We start from the raw sequence: 23578 nt of genomic DNA, 5'->3' as shown, positions 1-23578 counted from the left end.
ACCAGTACTATTTTTTCATTTCTTTTTTCTTTTCACCCTCATCCTTTTCTACCAGATGTCTTTTAAGTCAAATTTCAAAGTTCTACCTCTATCCATCCCCCCTGTACAAAGTTCCCCCATTTCGCATCTTTTAAGCACTTTTTATAGCGCCTTTTCAAACTTTCAAAATTTCCAAAAACTCTTGTAGTCACTCAAATAAGGTTTTCATAGGTTCCAAAATTTAGAGCTCTAGCTCGATTTACAATTAAAGTACCAAATAGTACCAATTTGCGGTACTAAACGTACTATTTATCCCACATTCGGTGCAATTTTCCAAAAAATGTTTGCCAAAACTTATTTTTTCGAGACGCTTTTTCATTGGAGCGCAAGAACATAATTCTAGCCCTTTCCGTTCGTGCTGGGCAAATATGAACCATTTCATACTTTTAGTACCTTAACGTACGAATATCACCTAATCCAGTCTTATCCTGCGTCTATGACCCAATAACAACATTCGTGCAAAATTTCATGATTCTAGCTTTAGCCGTTTGGACTGGGCAATGATCGGTCAGTCAGTCAGTCAGCAATCAATAGATGGTAAGGGTCCTGTTTTTTATTAACGAGCCCGAATGGCGTGCCGCAGAGCGACACCACTTAGTAAGGAAGTTTACACGGCTGATTAACTAAGAAATGTCTCCAACACAAAGAGAGGCTAACAGCCGCTAAAAATATTTTCTAATGTTCTCTCCTGGGATTTGAACCCAGGCGTTCAGCTTCAAAGAAGGATATGCTATCCAAAGACAACTCAGTGTTTCCAATTTTTTCCCAGCGGTTGAAAAATGGGCCTTTTAAGGGCTCAATAGTCTATATGGGGAGATTAATCTAATAATGGCTTCCAATCTAAATATGGTCTCATTTAGACTAGTCCAAAAAATCTGTTGTGACCAAAGTTCCTATTTTCGTTTGAAATCTCATTTTGACATAGTACTTCAGAAAGTTTTCATTATTTTAAGGATATTTTTCTTGAATTTAAGTAAACCCTTAGAAAATTGGTTTCCATTTACTTTTTCTTTTAAATTTAAACCTCTCTCTCTCCGCCCACGCATAAAGTAGAAGCGCTTTAGCTTCAAGAATACAAGTTGACAGTGTTAATAGAATGGATCGAGCAAGCAACCGAACGACCAGCGTGCATAATGGGAAAAGTGCTTATGGCGGTCGGTTGGTCGGTATTTGCAGTAATCCTTTTAATATCCATCATAAAGGATATGGGGAATTGTTGGAGTGTTTGTTCGGCAGCAACAATAACGACACCATCACCAGTGGCATGATTTTGTCACTGGCGTTGGCGTTGGCGTGTTTGTCGTCTGTCTTGCTTTTGCTTGCTTTTGTTACTTATCATCTTAAGTAACACTTCCTGTATGTGATGGTGCATACAAAAAAGAAGAAAATCAAAAAAAAAAAAAAAAGGACGAGCCGTACAAGTCGCCACATGCCACCAACAGCAGCAGCAGCAGCAGCAGTGGCAATCTACACTGCAGCCGGTCGTGCAGCCTTTTCAGGCTGGCTGTTGCTGTTGTCAACCACCAATCGGGGTTATTAATTCATGCTTGCCCGCTCGCTTCCTTGGTCTCACTCGGTCTCTATTACGACAAGGGATCTCGGCTCGGTAGGCTTTAAATTCAGAAACAAAAGGATTATTTGCATGTCCTATAACACACAGAGTGTAACAACAACAAGAACAACATGGCAATATGGACATTAAAGGATGATGGGAGGGTTGCACTGGGTGGCTGGCTGGCTGGCTGGCTGAATGGCTTTGCAGGGGTCGTCTCATATAGCATAACAGAACATAGCGTCCTGGTGATTTTTGCGGAAGTTTTAGGTGTTTTGGCTGCCGTTTTTTTTTTCTTCTTTTTTGGCTTGTTTGCTTTGCTTTTCTATTTTTGTTGCTGTTGTTTTCAATGAACTCTTGTTTGTTGTAGAGCGACAACAACAACCACAATGCCTACAACGAAACAACCTTATTGCTGTTCAAATACCACAGCCGGCAGCACAGCCACCCCAACAACATAGCAGAGCAAAACACAAAAAAAAGGAACCCTTCAATACTCGTAGCAATCGGATGAAAAAGGAATCGCTTGACAACAGCATGAAAAATGGCAAAGAAGAATTGAAGCGAAATATGAATTATGCTGCACGCGACAAACGGGCAGCTGGCACCACCGGCTGTGCCAGCAACATGACACGACAATTCCATGTTGCTAAGCGGGCTTCGGTGTGCTGGGCCGGCCCAGCACTCTGGGTTAGCCGACTAGACCTCGGCAGACAGCCAGTGGTAATGGCAACCAGGATTTCGATTCATATTTGAGTTGAGTATTTTGCTTTTCGCTTTCATGGATACTATGTTGCATGTTCCCCCCAGAGAGACTCGGGGAAAAAGGTCTACCCGCCGCGAGGAGGACTCTTAAAGCTTAAAGTCTAAGCCTAAGCTTCATTGAATATTTATGTTTTTTTTTTTTGTTTTGTTACGGCCATTGCGATGGGCCATGCATGTTTGTCGAACCGCCATGGCCATAAGGAATACAACAAGGAACAAAAGAACAATTTAATAAGAATAACATTTTCATAGGAGTAGTGAAATATGGCAATATTGAAAATTAATAAGTAAAAGCGTGCTAAATTCGGCCGGACCGAAACTTATACACCCTCCATCAAGGAGCGCATTTGTCAAGTTCTTTGCCCGGTATCTCTTTTTAGGTCAACCCAGAACCTTTCTGGTCAAACCAGAACCTAAGAAGTTAAGACCCCAGGCTTACATGGCAGCTATATCAGGTTATGAACCAATTTAGTTCATACCTGGCACAGCTGTTGGTATTCATAGCAAAACACTTCGCTCAAAATTTCAGCCACACCGAATGTGTAAAGTGCACTCTAAAGGCTCAAGAAGTCAAGACCCGAGATCGGTTTTTATGGCAGCTATATAAGATTATGAACCGATTTAAATCATACTAAGCACAGTTGTTGGAAGCCATAGCAAAATTTCGGAATTGCGTCCTCTAGAGGCTCAAGCAGTTAAGATCCGGTTTATATGGTAGCTGTACCAAACGTGGACCCATTCACAATTCCCACCAACTTGCACTAAAAAGAAGTATTTGTGCAAAATTTCAAGCTCTTAGCTTTACTCCTTCCAAAGGTAGCGTGCTTTCGACAGACAGACGAACAGGGATATATCGACTTAGAACGTCAGGACGATCAAGATTATATAGACTTTATTAGTTCTCAGATCAATATTCCGATGAGTTATAAACGGAATCCATCCAATGCTGGGCGGTATAAAAATATAGAAAGTTACTTAATGTGATATGGAAGTATAAAAGTAAAAACGTGCTAAGTTCGGCCAGGTTGAATCTTAGGAACCCACCACCATGGATCCTGCTAGAAATATCCGCAAACGAATTAAGTAAAAGGACACCTTTATACTTAACGTTTAAAGTTTCTACCAAATCGGCAAAAAATTAAAATTTTTGGGGTCGTAGAAGACTGATTGGGTCATCACGTTATACACCGATTTGGAACGTACTTGGCATTGATGTGGAAGTCATAATAAAACAATACCTACAACGTTTCTGTCAAATCGGATAACAATTACGGCTTCCAGGGGCTTAAAGTGTCAATTCAGCAGATCGGTTAATAGGGAGTTTAGGTTCAGGTTATACAACGATTTTAACCATACTTGAGACGATCGTTGAACGAACGAACACTTCGTGCGAGAAAAACAAAACTACGTGCGAATTTCAGCACAAACAGATAATATTAGCAGCTTCTTAGGGTCTCAAGAAGTCAAGTCGAATGAGCAATACCCAAATATGCCCGGACCCGGCTATAATGCCCATCGACCTACATCAATAGGACGTATATGCGTAAAATTTCGAGCTGCTAGCTTACGCAATCGTGATTTCTACAGACTGTCGAACTGATATGACTAGATCGTCTGAGGATGAAAAGACGATCAAGAAAGCGTTACAAACGTAATAACTGGATTAGTATACCCTATGCATTGGTGGAAGCCAACGAATCGCAGAGGTTAGTATGTCCATCTATAAAGCTGAATGTCTAGTTTCGAATCCTGGCGGGTTTTCCTCCTAATGATAGCGACATTTGGCAGGTACTTTGCCATGTAAAAACTTCTCCCAAAAGTGGTGCCGTTCGGACTCATCTATAAAAAAAGAGGCCCTTATCATTGAGCTTCAAATCTTACATAGGACAGCACTCATTGATATATCTGACGTTTGTCGCTGCTCCTCAATGGAATGCTTATGGGTAAATTTGCTTTTGCTATGGAGGTGGTTATAAAAACAGTAGATAAATATTCGAGGAGATAAAACTAAAAGAAATTTGTATTGGCGTTTTGAAGTTCACAGTGTCACGTAGCCTAAAGGGGGCAGGCAATTTGCCTCCTCTTGTATCGGGTTTTGTAATAAGAGCGCTTCAAAAGTTTTTATAAATAAAACAAAAACGGTGTGGATACCAATGAAGTTCTTTATTTGTGTAAAAGTATATATTGGGTTACCCAAAAAGTAATTGCGGATTTTTCATATAGTCGGCGTTGACAAATTTTTTCACAGCTTGTGACTCCTTAATTGCATTCGTTCTTCTGTCAGTTATCAGCTGTTACTTTTAGCTTGCTTTAGGAAAAAAGTGTAAAAAAAGTATATTTGATTAAAGTTCATTCTAAGTTTTATTAAAAATGCATTTACTTTCTTTTAAAAAATTCGCAATTACTTTTTGGGCAACCCAATATGATGCCTTGAGGCCAAAAATATTCTGTTATCACTGAACGGTAGCGATTTCCATTCACAGTAACGTGCCGGTCTTGATTATAACAGAAGAAGTACGGCCCAATGACGCCGCCGGCCCATAATTCTTTTCGGGATGCAATATTGACTCGTGAAGTACGAACCCATTCAGCCACCTTACTGAAGAGAAATGTCAAAAGAGAGGCAAAAATATGGCGTCGTTTCCTGACCCTTTCGGTCAACTATTGTAGCGTCCCTGAATAAAAAATCCCGGTCCTTTTTTGTAATCATTCAGCTGAAACATTAAAAATTTTACTCTAAAGCGGTCTTTTATGCTGGCTTTACCTTCGAGTTTGTCCTACCTATGGAGAAAAAAACTTGGCGGTGACTATAAAAGTTAGTTCGTCAAACCTTTGGGCTTTAAATTTTTATTTGTTTCTATGCTCCAATTTAAGATATTGACATTTTTTCAACATACACTTCAGGACCCAGAAAATTGTGTATATCTTTGCAACTAGCATCACACCGTTAGCAATTTCTGTGTTTAAATTTTGTTGTTGTTTCTCCACTTCAGCCACCATCCTTTGGAAAAAATTCTTTTTGCCACAAAAGGAAAAAATAAAGGAACAAAAAAATTGAGATTTACTGGTAAAATAAAAACATTAAGGATCTTCAAGCGAAAAGCGTATATTCGTACGTTCTCACGCAACCAGGGCATATATTCATCTACCCTTATAAAAGGCAATAAAACAAGAGAATGTAGAATGTCCTCAATTTTTAATTTGCATATGTATGCATGCGTACACATTCCTAGCAATTCACATAGGCTCGCTGTCAATGCAGACTTGTACAGAGAAGACCTGTTTGAAAGAAGCTGAATGGCACACCAGAAGAGAAGGACTTTATTAAGCTAAGCTGCAAAAGGAGATATTGCAACACTGAAGTGGTTTTTTTTGCTTGCACCAAAGCAACTCAGCATCTCAACACATGATGACTTTGGAGGCAAACAGACACATTCAAAGTCCAAATCGCTGTCATGGTAGCCTTCCCAATGCATAAGCACACCACAGTCTGACTTGACTTCTAAAGGGCTTTTTGTTGTTTTGCTTTTCTATTTGAAATGGAAGCAGAATAAAACAAACCTATGGGTGAAAGGTGGAGAAATTAGAAAATTATTAAAAATTTTCATTCTAAAAAATTTTCTATAGAAATACATTTCCGAAAAATAAAAAAAACAAGTAAAAAGGCATTAAGTTCGGTCGGGCCGAACTTTGGATACCCACCACCTCGAGTATATATGTAAACCCCTTTTCGTCACAATCCGGTGAAAATTGGATAACTTAAGCACCCAAATTCGGTACGGACATTGAGTGTTCTAATATATAAAGGGTGATTTTTTTGAGGTTAGGATTTTCATGCATTAGTATTTGACAGATCACGTGGGATTTCAGGCATGGTGTCAAAGAGAAAGATGCTCAGTATGCTTTGACATTTCATCATGAATAGACTTACTAACGAGCAACGCTTGCAAATCATTGAATTTTATTACCAAAATCAGTGTTCGGTTCGAAATGTGTTCATTCACCGTAACGTTGCGTCCAACAGCATCTTTGAAAAAATACGGTCCAATGATTCCACCAGCGTACAAACCACACCAAACAGTGCATTTTTCGGGATGCATGGGCAGTTCTTGAACGGCTTCTGGTTGCTCTTCACTCCAAATGCGGCAAATTTTGCTTATTTACGTAGCCATTCAACCAGAAATGAGCCTCATCGCTGAACAAAATTTGTCGATAAAAAAGCGGATTTTCTGCCAACTTTTCTAGGGCCCATTCACTGAAAATGATTTGCAAGCGTTGCTCGTTAGTAAGTCTATTCATGATGAAATGTCAAAGCATACTGAGCATCTTTCTCTTTGACACCATGTCTGAAATCCCACGTGATCTGTCAAATACTAATGCATGAAAATCCTAACCTCAAAAAAATCACCCTTTATAAGTCACAATTCTATTTTGTAGAACAAAATATTGTTCTTTTTGGCAGCTATATCCAAATATAAACCGATCTGATTAAGGTCGGATATCGGGAAGCTCAGAAAAACTCACTGTTTCAAATATTAGCGAAATCGGTTAAAAAATAAAGCTTTTATGGGCCTCAGACCCCTTATCGGGAAATGGGTCTATATGGCAGCTATATCTAAATATAGTCCGATCAGAACCATATTTAGGTCAGATGTTTGGAGGTCTTTACCTACTCACTGTTTCAAATATCAGCGAAATCGTATAATAAATAAAGCTTTTATTGGCTTCAAACCCTTTATCGAGAGATCGGTCTATATGACAGCTATATCTAAATATAGTCCGATCAGAACCATTTTTGGGTCCTGTGTTAGGAGGACTCAGCGAAATCGGATAGAAAATAAAGCTTTTATGGGCTTCAGACCGTTTATCTGCAGATCGGTGTATATGACAGCTATATCTTAATATAGTCCGATCTGTATCATATTTGTGTCGGATATTGGGAGGCTTAAAGCAACGCTCTGTTTAAAATTTCAGCGAAATCGGATGAAAATAAAGCATTTATGGGCATTAGACCCTTTATCGACAGATCGGTCTATATAGCAGCTATATCCAAATATGGTCCGATTTGGCCCGTTGAAGAACTTTACCTGCGTGCAACAAAAAGACGTATCTGTGGCAAATTTCAGCTCAATGTCACAATTTTTGAAGGGTGTAGAGTAATTACAACAGACGGGCAGATGGACAGACACACGGACATCGCTAAATCGACGATCCGAAATATATATACTTTGTAGAGTCGGAAATTGATATTCGATGTGCTGCAAATGGAATGACTTAATGAATATACCATCCTACGGTGGTGGGTATAAAAATTGTAAACAATACTTTGATATTTTTTCTATGAAAAAATTAAGCGCCCTAGTGGGAAATGGGCCTCAATTCGTGACTTCATCAAAAAATTCGAAATTTCATCGACAATCCATTAGAAATCGAAATTTCACTTGCAAAACTTAAAATGGCTGTATCTCCTAAACTATGCGTCCTAGAGAAAAATGGGCCTGAATTCATGACTCCATTAAAAATTCGAAATTTCATCGATAACCCATTAAAAATCAAAATTTCACATGCAAAACTTAAAATGGTTGTACCTGTAAACTATGCGTCCTAGAGGGTAATGGGGTTTAATTCGTGACTCCATCAAAAAATTTCAAATTTCAAAAAAATCCATTAGAAATCAAAATATATAATACCTCACACCATCAGGTCTACGTACTACTTTTAATATTTTTAATAAGAGCGCTACAAAAGTTTTTTTTTTTAATAATAATAAAAGAAAATATCATATAGGATATCAATGAAATTCATTATTTCTGTGAAAGTACGTTCGATGCCTTTATGTATGGCATGGCCCCCACGGGTACGCTTGCAGAAATCGAGACGCTGAATCTATTTTTCGAAGGATGTGAATCAGAAATCGGCCGGTACTGCTCCAATTTCGCGTTCGAAATTCGTACGAACTTCATCAATTGTCGCTGGCTTGCTGTCAAATCGCTTGCTTGCAAATCGCTTGACCGAGGTGGCTAATCGACTTATGATTTCGTGAGATAATATTTTCTCCAAACTAGGTTTTCTTATAAATTGATTATAACATTCGCTGTGTTGCTTGTGGCGCCGTCCTGTTGGAACCGCATGTCCTCCAAGCCCATATGATCCAATTGGGTCCAAAAATATTCTGTTATCATTGAACGGTGACGTTTCTCATTCATAGTAACGTACTAGTCTTGATCATCACGGAAGAAGAACGGCCCAATGACTGCGCCGGCCCATAAACCATTAACGGTCTACTTTTGTAGCGTCCCTTGAAAAATCCTCTATAACCTAGGTTCCTGTTGAAACCGCATGTCCTCCAAACCCATATGATCCAATTGGGTCCAAAAATATTCTGTTATCATTGAACGGTGACGTTTCTCATTCATAGTAACGTACTAGTCTTGATCATCACGGAAGAAGAACGGCCCAATGACTGCGCCGGCCCATAAACCATTAACGGTCTACTTTTGTAGCGTCCCTTGAAAAAATCCTGTAAAACCTAGACTTGGATTTGAAATATCGTACAGAACCTTGCAAGATTTTCTTATATTAGGACCTAAATTGTGGCTACTCTAGTCTAAAAAGCGTAAAGCGGCTACAATATATACATGGGAGCTATATACAAATTTGGATGCCACCATAGCGCAGGGATTAGCATGTCCACTTATGACGCTGTATAAAATTTCAAGCCCATCGGATTAAAATTGAGGCTTCCAGGGGCTTGAGATGTCAAAACAGGAGATCGTTTATTATGTTAGCTATATCAGGTTAAGGGCCGATTCAGACCATACTTGGCACGATTGTTGAATGTCGTAACTGAACACTATGTGCAAAATTTCAGTCCAATCGGTTTGTAATTGCAAGAAGTCAAAACGGGTGATCGGTTTATAAGGGAGCTATATCCTAATCTGAAACGATATGGCCAATTTGCAATCCCCAATCCTATGGTGGTGGGTATAAAAAAGAAACACTTTGAAATTAAATTTTTGTGGAATTTTTTAATCATTTTTTTGCGAGGTTTTTTATACGTCAAAATATGATACGAGGTTGTAAAAAAGTCATCACCCTAATATTCATATGTATGTATATACCCAAAGTTTTACTCTGCCGAACAAAATGTAAAAAATTTTTTAAAAGAAAAACTTTCAATTTCGACTGATGATGTGGTTACTTCCACAGAACTTACGAAAATCTTTTAAATGAAAATGTTGAGCAATTCATATTTCTTTAACATTTTTACGAAAATAAATGTTAACGATATTTAAAAAAAAATTTTAATCGATTTTTTTAAAGTAATTTTTTTACTAAATTTTCTAGGCAACAAACTCTTCCCATTCACCATGTGTATCGTAACGTAAGTTCTCTAAATTTGTTGATAGCACAGAACTTTTTTTGAAATCTCTGAATAAAACATTGACTACTAAATGTAATTTCTTGTTTCATTTGAATTTTCTTGTGCATGGATTTGTTACAATTTCCCAGAATGCCCTTTAGATCATTCTGCCTGGTACATCTTTGGAAATTTCAAAAACTAAAGTTTCCTAGAAATGCAATGAAATTGTCACATATCGGTCAAACCTTTTGTGTAAGCAAAGAGTTGAGCATAATGAAGATTTCGTTACAAAATGAAATTTAATCAACATTCTACTACAGGGTTTCCCAGGAAATGTCAAAAGCGATGGTTAAAGATTTTTTTGTAAAATAGTTTCTTTGAGTTTTGTGACAAACTTTTGAAGGCAAGAGACCACAAACTGTAATGGATTGTAGTTGTCTGTCTTACGAATAAATACCACAATGCATTCGAGATGGGTAAAAGGCTGTAGGTATTGAAAAATATTGTAAATATTAGGTTAAATTTAAAGCTAAAAACTAAAAGATATGAATTTAAACAGTGAAGTCCTAGTTTTGGATTTTTGTTGTTATTGTTGTTGTTTTATTATGACTAAGATTTGGATTTTTGCTAGTATTTGTATACCCACCACCTTGAAATGGTGGGTTAATTTATTTAATTTATAATATTGTTATAATTATAATCATATGAGTTCCGTCCGTCCTTCTCTCGAAACTTTGAACTATAAAATTCTTTAAAATATCAATTACACACACGTTCCTTTCCTATCTTTGCATTAAAATCACCCAGAACGATTTTAATATCATGGGCGGGGCAGCGGTTTTGTAGGACTATCAACAATAAAAACTACAAGTACTAAAATTTTTTCTATGGCGAAGACCCTAGCGATAGATTTAATAATAAATATCGATAGTATCGTTATTTTCTATCGATACCATCGTTAATTTCTCATCACCTATATTTTAAACGAAAATGGGATCAAAAAAAGCCAAAATTAGTAAAGTCAGTTGAAAGAGAAAACTCATTGTACAAAATGTTAACCTAATCGGATGAAAATTGCGCCCTCTGTAGGCGCAATGTATTTTAAAGGATGCATTCAGTGTCGGATTGCCTATTTTTGTTTAATTTTCCAAAAAAGTGAACTTTTGCAATAGTATCTATCGGAAAAATATCAATCGATATTCAGTCAAAAAATTAAATATCGATAGTATCGATATTTTTCCAGTTTTAGCATTCATGCAGACATGAACGATTTATTTCCTATTTGTTGGTTTACTATCCCACTGTGCAGTGGAGGATGTTAACAAAATCGTTTGTAATTTTTAACATTTCCTTTTTTGAGAATTAAAAGAATTTATTCAATTACACGACCATATTTCACAATTTGCTTTGCTCCGCCATTGCTTTCTATAACGTTGTGGGTCTTTGGTAACCCTAACCTGCTACTGTTGACCTCCTTTTTGAGCTCACGCTTTTCATCATGCAGGCATGCAAGAAGCACAACTGTGCACCAAAGTATCGAATTCCCTTTCTAATGACATCGAACTCTTAATGTGATTTAAAAAGGGAAGCCCCTACGGTCCCAAAGAAATCTCCAACGAAAGTCCCATGTTGGTGGACATCAGTGCCGCTGCTGTTGCCAAGGGGCTGGCTGAAGCTGATGGTTATGGTTATGATATGACAATCCAAGTGCAGTGTTGGGGTTTTTTTTTTTGTTTCTTTTTCAATAAATCAGCCAACATGAAAGGCTGAGGCTGAACATGAGGTTTCGAAGCCCAAAAGTGCTTTGTGTGGTAGTGTGTAGCGTAAGCAACCACACCGTGACGTCGGTGTCGTTGGGGGCTTTTTTAAAGATGGTATTTTCTGAGAAGATTGTCGCACTTACCCCCACTCACTGCCATATGTCGTCAACCATTCAGGCCACAATATCAACGTGTGCGAATATTCATTCTCTTACGCCTTATGCGAATGTGGCGTTTTTTGGTCTGATTGTTGTTTTGTGTGCGTTCATATTTGCATACTGCTTCTCGGTTTCTGGTTTTGCTCCACAATCCAAGCTTCTGCCCGAGTTATCACTGGCAGCGGTGGTAGCCAGTCTGTCAGGGTTAAGGTTAATTTACTTTACACACCATAATCAAATTACTTATTTAGACAGTAATGGACATGGCTGCTAAGGCCTCTTCCAAGAGGACGGGGGGAGTAGATGGCGATGTAGAAGAACAGACCTGAAAGTAGCTTAGCGAGACACTTTGCCTGCTTCACTGGCTGGCAGTGCCTAGGCTGTTGCACACTGCCTGCCTGCCAACCAGGAGGGGAATTTAAGCTCGCCAGACTGCTTGGCACCATCTTCGTAGCCCTTGTTTTGGTTCAATTGGAGCACTTGAGTGAATGCATGCCTGAACAGGCGTATGTGTGTTGTATTTGTATCGGTTTTCATTGCGGTTTAAAATGATTGAAAGATCAAATGGTGTTTTTTCTAAAGTTGTATTACTTTTTTTTGGAGACTGGTAGAGAATAAGAGGAATAAGAAGAAGGAGGAATAAGTATAAGAAACCTTGTGCTTTAAAACTAACTGAAAATGAGTTTTATTATAAAATATAAAAAAAAAGAAAAATCTATTTTGGACTTAATCAAAAATATTTTGCTTTCTTATACCCTCCACCATAGAATTTTCGTCATTCTGTTTGTAACTACTCGAAATATTCGTCTGAGACCCCATAAAAAATACATATTCTTGATTGTCGTGACATTTTATGTCGATCTCGCCATGCCCGACCGTCTGTCCGCCCGTCCGTCTGTCTGTCGAAAGCACGCTAACTTTCGAAGGAGTAAAGCTAGTCCCTTGAAATTTTGCACAAATACTTATTATTAATGTAGGTCGGTTGGGATTGTAAACGGGCCATATTGGTCCATGTTTTGATATAGCTGCCATATAAACCCATCTTGGGTCTTGACTTCTTGAGCCTCTAGAGGGCGGAATTCTTAGCCAATTGGAATTATATTGTGCACGATGTGTTTTGCTATGATATCCAACAACTGCGCCAAGTATGGTTTAAGTCGGTCCATAACCTAATATAGCTGCCATAAACCGATCTTGGGTCTTGACTTCTTGAGCCTCTAGAAAGCGCAATTCTTATCCGATTGGAATGAAATTTTGCACGACGTGTTTTGTTATGATATCCAACAATTGCGCCAAGTATGGTTCAAATCGGTTCAGAACCTGATATAGCTGTCATATAAACCGATCTGGGATCTCGACTTTTTGAGCCTCTAGAGGTCGCAATTATTATCCGATTTGCCTGAAATTTTGCACGACGGATCCTCTCATGACCATCGACATACGAGTTTATTATGGTCTGAATTGGTCTATAGCCTGGTACAACTCCCATATAAATCGATCTCTCTATTATACTTCTTGAGCCCCCAAAGGGCACAAATCTTTTTCGAATTGGCTGACATTGTACACAGGTCTCCAAAGAAGAATTAAATTGTGGTCCGAACCGGACCATATCTTAATATCGCTCTTATAGCAGAGCAAATCTTTTCTTTTATCCTTTTTTAGCATATAAAGAGATGCTGGGAAAAGAACTCGACAAATGCGATCCATGGTGGAGGGTATATAAGATTCGGCCCGGCCAAACTTAGCACGCTTTTACTTGTTTTAGTTTAATTTTTTTCTTCCTGGAATCAGAAAAAAACTTTAATTTGAGGCAAGACCTTTTCTTTATTATTGCCCTTAAAGAACAAAAATTACTATGTAATGAAACTGGTAGTGACCCGCAGAAAAAAGTCCATCTTCACATGCAGGCAGGAGTTTTAACGACCCTTAGGCCTTACATTTGCTGCAGCAAGAAAAGGATCAACAACAAAAATCAAGCGCAATAAAGTGTAGCCGTAACAGAAAAAACAAACTGCTTTTGCCTGGATCTGTTGGTGGTTAAGTCATAAAAAGAATTGTGAGGGCAAAATAAATTAACTGTAATTGCGGCAAGTGACTGTGAAGCAAACACAGTGGAGACATGGTTAAACCATGGTGAATGAATGATTAAAGGAGCTCAAGAAGTCAAAGGGGGGTTTGCTTTCCATGGGAGCTGAATGTACTTATAGACCCACCCAAAACTGTATTCGGTGTGGATACTTCAGGCAAATGGCAAAGAATTAAGACTTTTATGGTCTCAAAAGACAGCAATCGATTATATGGCTTAAATATAAATGCCCAATGTCCTTTGCAAAGTTTAAAGGCAATAGTTTTTTCCTTTAGAAAACTACAATAAATTTTAAGGACGGCCACACTAACTGAAATTGGTAATTCGCCCTCTAATATCGATTATGTGAACAGTCACGTTGTCCCGCATTGACGCAGACGTTAGAATTTTACTATATGACGCTGAAAGCTTGTTTTTGAAACCTCGTCTATAAAAAGTAGGTCCCTTATCGTTGAGATAAAACTTGCATATATCGCCACTCAGTGATATAAGAATGAAGGTCCTCACTAATCTTTAAGGGTTGATATTCTGTTCTGATTTCGGAATAGTCGCGGAAATCTTTAATTGTTCCACGAGCGGAATTTGACAGTTATGTTATGTTTTCATTTCCATACCAAAAAACGTTTTTAATCTGCCCTTTTGGTTTTATAAACTTTTTTCGCAAATAAATAAAAAAGCATAAAGACAAAAAGGAACCGTTGAAGCCAATAACACAAAAATGATACCGACAATGGTTTCAAGCGCTGCCACTAAAATTTCTTTTCGCCATATTTCTCGCTATAAACAGAGTAATACTTTTCGCCTACTTTCTTCCAGCGTTTCGCCGACACTTTTTATACCCACCACCATAAGATAGGGGGTATATTCAGTTAGTCATTCTGTTTGCAACACAACGAAATAGCAGTTTACCACCCTACCATATTTGGATATAGCTGCAATATAGGCCGATCTGCCGATAAAGGGTCTAATAATGCCCTTAAATGCTTTGTTTTTATCCGATATCGCTGAAATTTAAAACAGTGAGTAGTTTAGAGCCTCCCGACATCTGATCTAAGTATGGTTCAGATCGGACAATATTTAGATATAGCTGCCATGTAGACCGATCTGCAGAAAAAGGGTCTAAAGGCCATAAAATCTCTATTTATTACCCGATTTCGCTGAAATTTGAAACAGTGGGTTATTTTAAGTCTCCCGACATCCGACCTGAATAAGGTTTATATATATATTCATATATAGCTGCCATATAGACCGATCTCCCGATAAAGGTTCTGAAGCCCATAAAAGCTGTATTTTTTAACCGATTTCGAGTATCGGGCCTAAGTATGGTTCAGATCGGACTAAATTAAATATAGCTGCCATATAGACCGATCTACCGATAAAACGCCCATAAATGATTTATATGATTTCGCTGACCCATATTTGGGTTCCGCCATCCGGCCCAAAGTATTCAGGTCAGTATTCTGTTCAGCTTTTCAGACGGAATGCTATCAAACCCCATATAAAAACAAGTAAAAAGGAATTAAGTTCAGCCGGGCCGAACTTGGGATACCCACCACCTACGATATATATGTAAACCCCCTTTCGTCACAATCCGGTGAAAACTGGATAACTTATGCACTCAAGTTCGGCACGGACAGCGAGTGGACTAATAAACATAAGTCACTGTTAATTTTTGTAGACCAAATATAAACCGTTCTGAACTATATAGGACACGGATGTCGAATAACCTTACATAATGCACTGCGTTAAATTTCAACGAAATCGGATAATAAATGCGCTTTTTATAGGGCCAAGATTTTAAATCCAGAGATCGTTGTATATGGCAGCTATATCCAAATTTGGACCGATCTATTTTATAACTCGATTTTATTATAACTCGACTACTATATCCGTAGTTATATCGTAATAGGGGCTGGTCTCGATCTTATTTTATTCAGGTTCCGAGAAGTCATATACAAGTCATATTTTCAGACAATAAATCTGCTTTTTATGGAATTAAGACCCTAAATTGGAAGATTGGTCTATATGACAACTATATCTATATAGTCTGATCTGACTCATATTTGGGTCGGATGTCGGAAGGCTTAAAACAACTCACTATTTCAAATTTCAATGAAATCGAGAAATAAATAAAGCTTTTATGAGCTTCAGACCCTTAATCGGCATACCGGTCTATATGACAGCTATATCTAAGTACAGTCCGATCTTTACCATATTTGGGTCAGATATTTCTATGGAATGATGCAAAATATGCCAGAGAGGCATACAATGAGGGACATCATTGAACTGTGAAAAGTCTATCAGGGAAAGTTTAGGGCTTGTAAGGAGGATTTGAAATCAAACCAACCAGACTAATTTGTAAAAGTGATTAAGAATCTGTAAGAAGTGAATAAAGTTCCTCAAGACTGTAGAAGCTAATGACAGGTAACTGCAGGAGATCAGATGTTAAGATTACCGGGTATGCACACTCTTTTTAAATTTTTGTAGATTTCCTTTCTCTAAAGTCAATATTTTAAATGAAATAGACAAAATGTTATCGAGATTTTCCCAAACATTTTAAGGGGAACTTTCACAAAAACAAGATAATTTAAAAAAAAATCTGTTATTGCTTTAATTTAATTTAAAACTCCCCATTCAAACTTTCAAGAGTGCTAAGTTCGGCCGGGTCGAATCTTGGGAACCCACCACCATGTATTCTGCTAAAAATTCAATATATTTCTTGGTGTTACAAACGGAATTAATACACTCCCCACCCTACGGTGGAGCATAGTAAACTCCCCATCCTATGATGGTGGGTATATACATTTTGTATGATCCTATTCCAAACTAACCTTAACTAGATTTTATTACTTTAGAGCACCGCAAATGGTTACCTCGGAGTTTTCGTATTCAAATTAATTAACCTCTTTGGGCCACTGTGCGAACAGGTATACCTGTGTGCTGTCAAGCTTTGCAAATAAAAATAAAACAACTTTAGTAACAGCTTTTCTCGAAAGTAACATAAAAAGCAGACTTACAAAAGAGCCATTATCTCTCCTGGGCCATAATCAGCGAAACAAATACAGATGCCTCAAAAATAGTCATAGTTTCCTCTGAGCACCCAGTCAAAGTGTATGGCAGCAGATGTAATAGTGCGGCAAGTAGTTTTCATGAAAAAGTACTGCTACTGTCACATAACCATACTAAAATGCTGTAATGGATGTTGCGAATGTGGAGCGGGTAACAAAGAGAGAGATAGAGAGACATATTGCTATTGTCCTTCGCTATAATGAGATATTTAAAGGTTGTAAAAGTAATTCCAAAACATTTATTGCACTGGTAAAGCCTTCTTTTTTTGGCATACGTCAGAGACATACATGTGTTTGCAGTAAACATCTATTCAGGGACAAAAGAAAAGCATTTATCCTCTTAAGTTATAAATTCTTTGTTCAACTATCTATGTTAGTTGTTCTGATTCTAATCGATTTCTTTTTGATGTTTTTACAGTTGCAGGCCAACTAAACATCTGTGTGGACTCGTTAAATCAAGTGTATCCACATAGAGGAGAATTTTTACTGTAGTCCAATAGGTAAGTGTATTGCAATACCCTTTTATTTAAATCCTTAATTCGAAGTCTAAAAGGGAATTATGGAGGGAACCCTGTAGCCATGGCAAAAATTTTGGTATACTTCAACCATTCGTATGCTGTATTTTATTAAATTTTCCCATACATAGTAGATATGCTTAAATTTTCTAGCTTAACTTAAATTTAATACAATTTTTATTTTATTTTCCCATATCCTTTGGAAAGCAATAAAATTCCATTTTTTTTTGCTTGTGTTCATCTTTTTGTGCTACATGATATATTCAGGATTTTGTATTTCTAAAAGTATACCAAAATATTTTTGTTTGTAATTGAAGAGGTAGTCCAAATTAGAGCCAATTGTTTTTTATTACCATTTTGTAATTGTAATAGCCAACAATGTTCTCTAATGAAAATATTATGTTACCATGTACACGAATGTGGTTATTGGGTAGTACAAATTTTCCATATACACATATTTTCGAAAATATCGAAAGGGTGTTTTGTTTTTGGTGTGTTAACAATTATTTGATCAGTTTGATCAGAAAAAAAGTGTAAAAAAAGTATATTTGATTAAAGTTAATTCTAAGTTTTATTAAAAATGCATTTACTTTTTTTAAAAAATCCGCAATTACTTTTTGGGCAACCAATAGCTCTAATATAAATCGATCTTCGTATTTGACTTCTTGAGTCCTGCTGCTTTTTTTGTCCGATTTATTTAAAAGTTCACATGTAGTGTTCTGTTATGACTTCCAATTGGTCAATGCTCTGACATAGCTCCCATATGAATCGATCTCCCGGTTTGACTTCTTGATCCCTTACAATCCGCAGTTTTTGTCCGATTAGGCTGATTTTGAGCATGTAGTTTTTTGTTATGATTTCCAACAACTGTGCCAAGTACGGTCCAAATCGGTCAAAAACATGATATATCTCCCATATACACCGATCCGCGATTTGACTTCTTGAGCCCTTACAAGCTGTAATTGTTGCCCGATTTAGCTGAAATTGACCATGTTGTGGTTTGTTATGACTTTCAACAACTGTGCCAAGTCTATAACCTGATATAGCTTCCATATAAACGGATTTCTCCATTTGACACTTTGAGTGCTTACAATTTTCGTCCGCTTTTGCTAAAATTTCGGGGGGTGTTCTCTTCTCCCGATATAGCTACCATATAAAGCGGTCTCTCGATCATCCTTTTTCGGTTCCTAGAAGCTTTAATTTTTGCTGGTTTGACAGAAGTTTGGTTTGGCAGAAGAGATATTGAACTGGTTATGTTCGAAGATGGCCTATATCGGACTATATCTTGATGCATCCCTATATAGACGGATCTGCCGATATAAAGTCTTAGGTCCATGAAAGCCACATTTATTATCCGATTTTGCTGAAATTTGAGACAGTGAGTTATGTTAAGACACTCGACATCTTTCTTTAGTTTGGTCTAGATCGGCCCGGATTGGGATATAGCTGTCATATAGTCCGATCTCTCTATTTAAGGTCTTGGCCCCATATTTATTATCCGATTTCGCTGAAATTTGAAACAGTGACTTAAGTTAAAGTTTTCAACATCCGTGTTCTATATGGTTGAGATCAGTTTATATTTGGATATAGCTGACAAAAAATGCGCATATTGAATTAAACAGTGACTTGTATTTATTAGACCACTCAATGTCCGTGCCGAATTTGGACCTAATCGGACCATTTTTGGATATGCCTTCTCACTTGTTTGATCATGCTAAAGCGTGTCACTTTCTGCATTTGTGCTAATATTCATTTTAGTGAGGTAAACTATTTCATTTGTCTCTGTCAGTCATTGTTTTCTGTTTTGTGATGAGGTTTTCATTTAATAGTTTTGGTATTTGCAACCGTACAAAGTTCAAAAATAACAATGAAATCATATTTCAAAGCTTCTACGGAAACATTGCAATCACAAAAATATTTCTTTTCAACAAAAACACGGAAAGCTCCCCCTGACAGAGAGGAATGCCTTGCTTTTGAGGCACCTTCATCCTGGTCGCATTTAGGTGTGGCTTTCAAAGGCAGATATACATGTATGTAGGTAGGAAGGTATGTAGATAGGTATGTATGCACACCAAACTTTTCCTCCTTTTTTGCCCTGGCAAATGATGAGTTTATATAAAATATTATTTAATTAAAAATTTCTCTGTGTGGGGAATATACATATGTCGTCCTGGCATCCTCTGCTCCCAACCAAGGGGGCATGTACAGAATTTTGTGGCTTATTTGTTATTCAAATGCGAGTTGTGATGTTTGTATGGAATTAATTATGCTTTTAGCAAATATTGGTCCAACAAATGCAGGAAATTTGGCATATAGGGGTTTAGGCGATATTTTTTGTTTTAAAATGCATTATGTGTCTTAATATGGGGATATTTATATGAAAACAAGTAAAGACGAACTAAAGTTGGGCAAGGCCAACCTTTTGGTTCCCTACACCACATTGGATAATCAGGCTTAGTCGTCGATATTGAAATGTCCTCAAATTTTTACCAAAATCCGTGCCAAATGGAAAAGGAAAGCCAAAGATAGCAACACACACCAACCACTATGGGACACGTTTTGTCTTTGGCTAGAAGACTTTTCAACCATATTAGGTGTGATGGCTTCAAGGGCCGTGCATTGGTATATTGTATTTAAATCACATTAATAGCGAAACGCATCTATGATACAATTACCACATTAACCAAGCTCGACAACATTGCTTATTAGCTGTACTTTTCCCAATGCATGTATTTTTGTGTAATTACAGGCATTCTTTCTGTGACAAATTACAATTCTTCCGTACTACACATGATTGTGTGCATCTTTAGAAAGTTGTATGTGTGTAGTACGGAAGAAGTGTAATGTGTCACAAAGAGAATTTCTGTCATTACACAAAAATACAAACATTGGGAAAAGAACAGCTAATAGACAGGGTTGTCGAGCGTTGTTATTGTGGTAATTGTATCATAGATGCGTTCTCGCTATTTATGTAATTCAAATACAACATACCAATGCATCGCCCTTGAAGCCATCACACCTAATATGGTTGAAAAGTGAAAAGGAAATGTTTTCAAACTGGCGAGTCCCTGCAAAATCTAGGACTTTCTAAGATATGATGCTGGTATTTTCTCCCCACCAAATTGTCGGTGTCTTCTTGACGCGAAAGCCGGGCAATGACATAAGATTTGCTCTAGCGTCTCATCATCTTCCCCAATTAATTGCCGCACCTATTCTGTATAAGTGCGCTCGTTGCCCTATGTTTCCCGTTATGATAAGGAAAACTGCACCGATTCCCTTCCTTTCGGTATTACCCCCGTCTTGTCAATATCCGGATGACCCCATAGGAGTTTCATCGTCCTACCGAACGTTTCACTGTTCAACGGTGCCCACTCCCTTAACTCATCACCCACTCTCTTAGCTCTCTTTGTCACCCTCCGAAAGGTTTCGGATTCACCAAATTTACTCATGCCAATCCTCCGGCCTTTATGCCAAAATCATCTGATCTTTCATTCCCCCCTTCTTCGCAATGGCCCGCACCACAATAATGCTTGGGATCTGTGGATCTAAAAAAAATGGTCAGCAGAGAAACACCTCAAGGGAGTGTACTGTCTCCTCTACTTAGGAATAAGTCATTAACAATATTATTGTCGCTGGAAGAAAAAGGCGTAACAGCGAAGTGGGCTACCAAAAGTGGTCTAGGTATAAATCCGTGTAAAACAGAAGTAGATCTTTTCAGCAGGAGATACAAGTTGTCTACAGTGGAACCTGTATCCTTGGGTGGAGAAAATGTTATATTTACAGAAAGCGAAAAATACCTGGGAGTTTTGCTGGACAGGAAATGGAACTTCAAATCCAACATTTAGGAAAGGGCAAGAAAGGCAACTCTTGCCCTATACAGCTGCAAAAGAGCCATTGGCAAAAGTTGGGAATTTAGAACGCATGTCATGCATTGGGTATATACTGCGGTTGTCAGATCTATAATGCGATATGGTGTTGTGGTCTGGTGGACGGCGCTTCAAAAGTCCACCTATTGCTCAATACCTAACCGGATCCCAAGGATGGCTTGTTTGTGCATCATAGCGGCACTGAGGCGACACCATCTGATGCACTGAATTTAATCCTACATCTTATGCCTCTGGACATTGTAGCTACCCAAATTGCAGCGACCACTGCCGTGAGGTTGAGGGAGGTTTCTCTTTGATCATGTGGCAGCTACGGACACTGTGTTATCCTTGATACAATATCCGATGTTCCAGGCAGTGTAGATTACAACCCCCCTGAATCGCTTTTTGATAAAAAGTACTGCAACACTATTCCTGATAGAACCGATTGAAACTACAATATCCCTGGTAACAGAAGTTACACAGACTTCCAAACTAAATGACCAGGTGGGCTTTGGGTTGTACTCTAAAGATCTAGAATTGGTCATACCGAAAAGGTTACCGGACCACCGAAGTGTGTATCAAGCGGAGATCCTTGCAATTAAGGAAGTGGTGGAATGGCTAAGATGTGATGTCATAACGACGATTGGCACAAATATCTTCTCAGACAATCAGACAGCCATTAAATCCCTGGAGAACGTATTTCTGAACACAAAAAACGCCCTCGAAGGTCGCAGATTTCTTAACGAGATGACTGAACAGTTCAAAATTCACCTGTTGTGAGAAATATCCCAGGGAATTGTAAGGTGGTCGAACTTGCGAGACTAGGAACTACCCTACACATTCCAGGAATATTGGTATATGTGGGTATGCGACATGTTAGCTAAGTTATCAGGACCAGGCCCGAAGGACAACGAATGATAAATAGGTCACAAAGAGGGGGCTGTGAGCATTCCAAAACTATGTGGCCTAATCTAGACTTGATTGTGTCCGTCATGACAGGTCACTGTCTAATCGGAAAACATGCTGACAGACTGAAGGTTGCCAGCAACTACTTTTGCAGAAGCTGTGAGGACATCGAAGAAGGAGAGACTATGAAACACCTTCTTTGTGTGTATCCCGCTCTAGCAGCCAGAAGGATTTCCACTTTAGGTTCTCATTTCTTTGAGAACCTGTCTGATTTAACGGATGTGAACATTTGCAAGTTATTGGGTTTTAAAGCATTCTGGATGGTTCAACGGTAGGAACTGGAAGGCATCTTCCTTCTTCTGTTCCTGTGTTATCATAATGGACGAAAACGTCTATGTGAGTCTGATGGCAGACTGCCACTTAAACCTAACCATTCCATAGAAACGCAAATGTGATAAAATTTTATATCGATCTAAAATTTTGGAAAATTTTTAAATGAAAAAGAAAAATTTGCCAAAAATTTCTATAGAAATAATTTTTCTCTGAAAAAAAGTCTTTGAAAGCAGGACAGTTGTTAAGGTTATACAATTTGATAAAATTTTATATTTACAATATAATTTTAAACACAATCTTCTTCAGAGAATCCTTTTTAGTTAATTTAACAAAATAAATATAAAAACAATTTGAATAAAACAAAAATTTTACAATATTTTCTATAACACTAAAATCTTAAGGATTTTTTCCAAAATTACAATATACGAAATTTTTTATATAAATAAAATGAAAGAATTATTATACAAATAGAATGTTAAATTTATTTCTTCATATATATGTATATACAAAATTTATGTTAGAATACAGCATCTAAATGTTCTGTCCAAACCCTCTCGGGGCCCTGTAAGACACAATTTATAGCCGATTAGGTTGAAATATGGCAGGAGATGTATTACAGTGACTTGCAACAACTATGGAAAGTTTGTGAACTTGCCTACTCGTATCCCCATCAATTGTGGATAGTTTTTGGATTTCGATTTGATGTTTTTCTTAGTTCCTTTGGAAATCATGTGGTGAGTGTTACGAAATAAATTTGTTGCGCTAAAGCAACCCTTCCTATAGTGCTGGGTATAGAAAGTTACAACACTTAACATTCAAATTCAAGCATCCATAACCTTAACTTGTGCCTTTGGCAACGAATGTTTTTTTTTTTTTTCAACAGAGAAAATTGTAAAAAATGGGAAAGCAAACAAGAACAACTTTAAGCTCAATTTACTTGTTATCTACACTAAGACATTTAACGCATTCATCCACATAGACACATACATATGTATGTACAGTGCATACGTAGGTATGTGTGTGTGTACACATTTATCGTCTATTAGAATTTCATCAAAGAACTTTGTGAAAAACATTTCCCAAGAGGGAGATCTCGCATTCAAAAACGGAAGGACAGAACGACAAATAGACAGACAGACAGACAAACAGACAGATAGATAGTCAGAG

The 23578-nt window shown here is 37.7% G+C and overlaps 1 protein-coding gene across 5 annotated transcripts in view; it reads left to right on the top strand.

Moving 5' to 3' along the window:
- LOC106082853 (uncharacterized) overlaps positions 1 to 23578 on the top strand; it is a 501629-nt gene that overhangs the window by 199274 nt on the left and 278777 nt on the right. For all 5 annotated transcript variants that reach the window (XM_013245584.2, XM_013245587.2, XM_013245586.2 and 2 more), the window contains one exon: positions 17210 to 17291. The gene's annotated coding sequence lies outside the window, so the exon portion shown is untranslated. The remainder of the gene's footprint in view (positions 1 to 17209; positions 17292 to 23578) is intronic.

The sequence above is a fragment of the Stomoxys calcitrans genome, chromosome 3 (genome assembly GCF_963082655.1).
Source record: "Stomoxys calcitrans chromosome 3, idStoCalc2.1, whole genome shotgun sequence".
Lineage (NCBI taxonomy): Eukaryota > Metazoa > Arthropoda > Insecta > Diptera > Muscidae > Stomoxys > Stomoxys calcitrans.
Note: the sequence above shows the minus strand (reverse complement) of the source record. Positions and strands in the feature narration are given on the sequence as shown.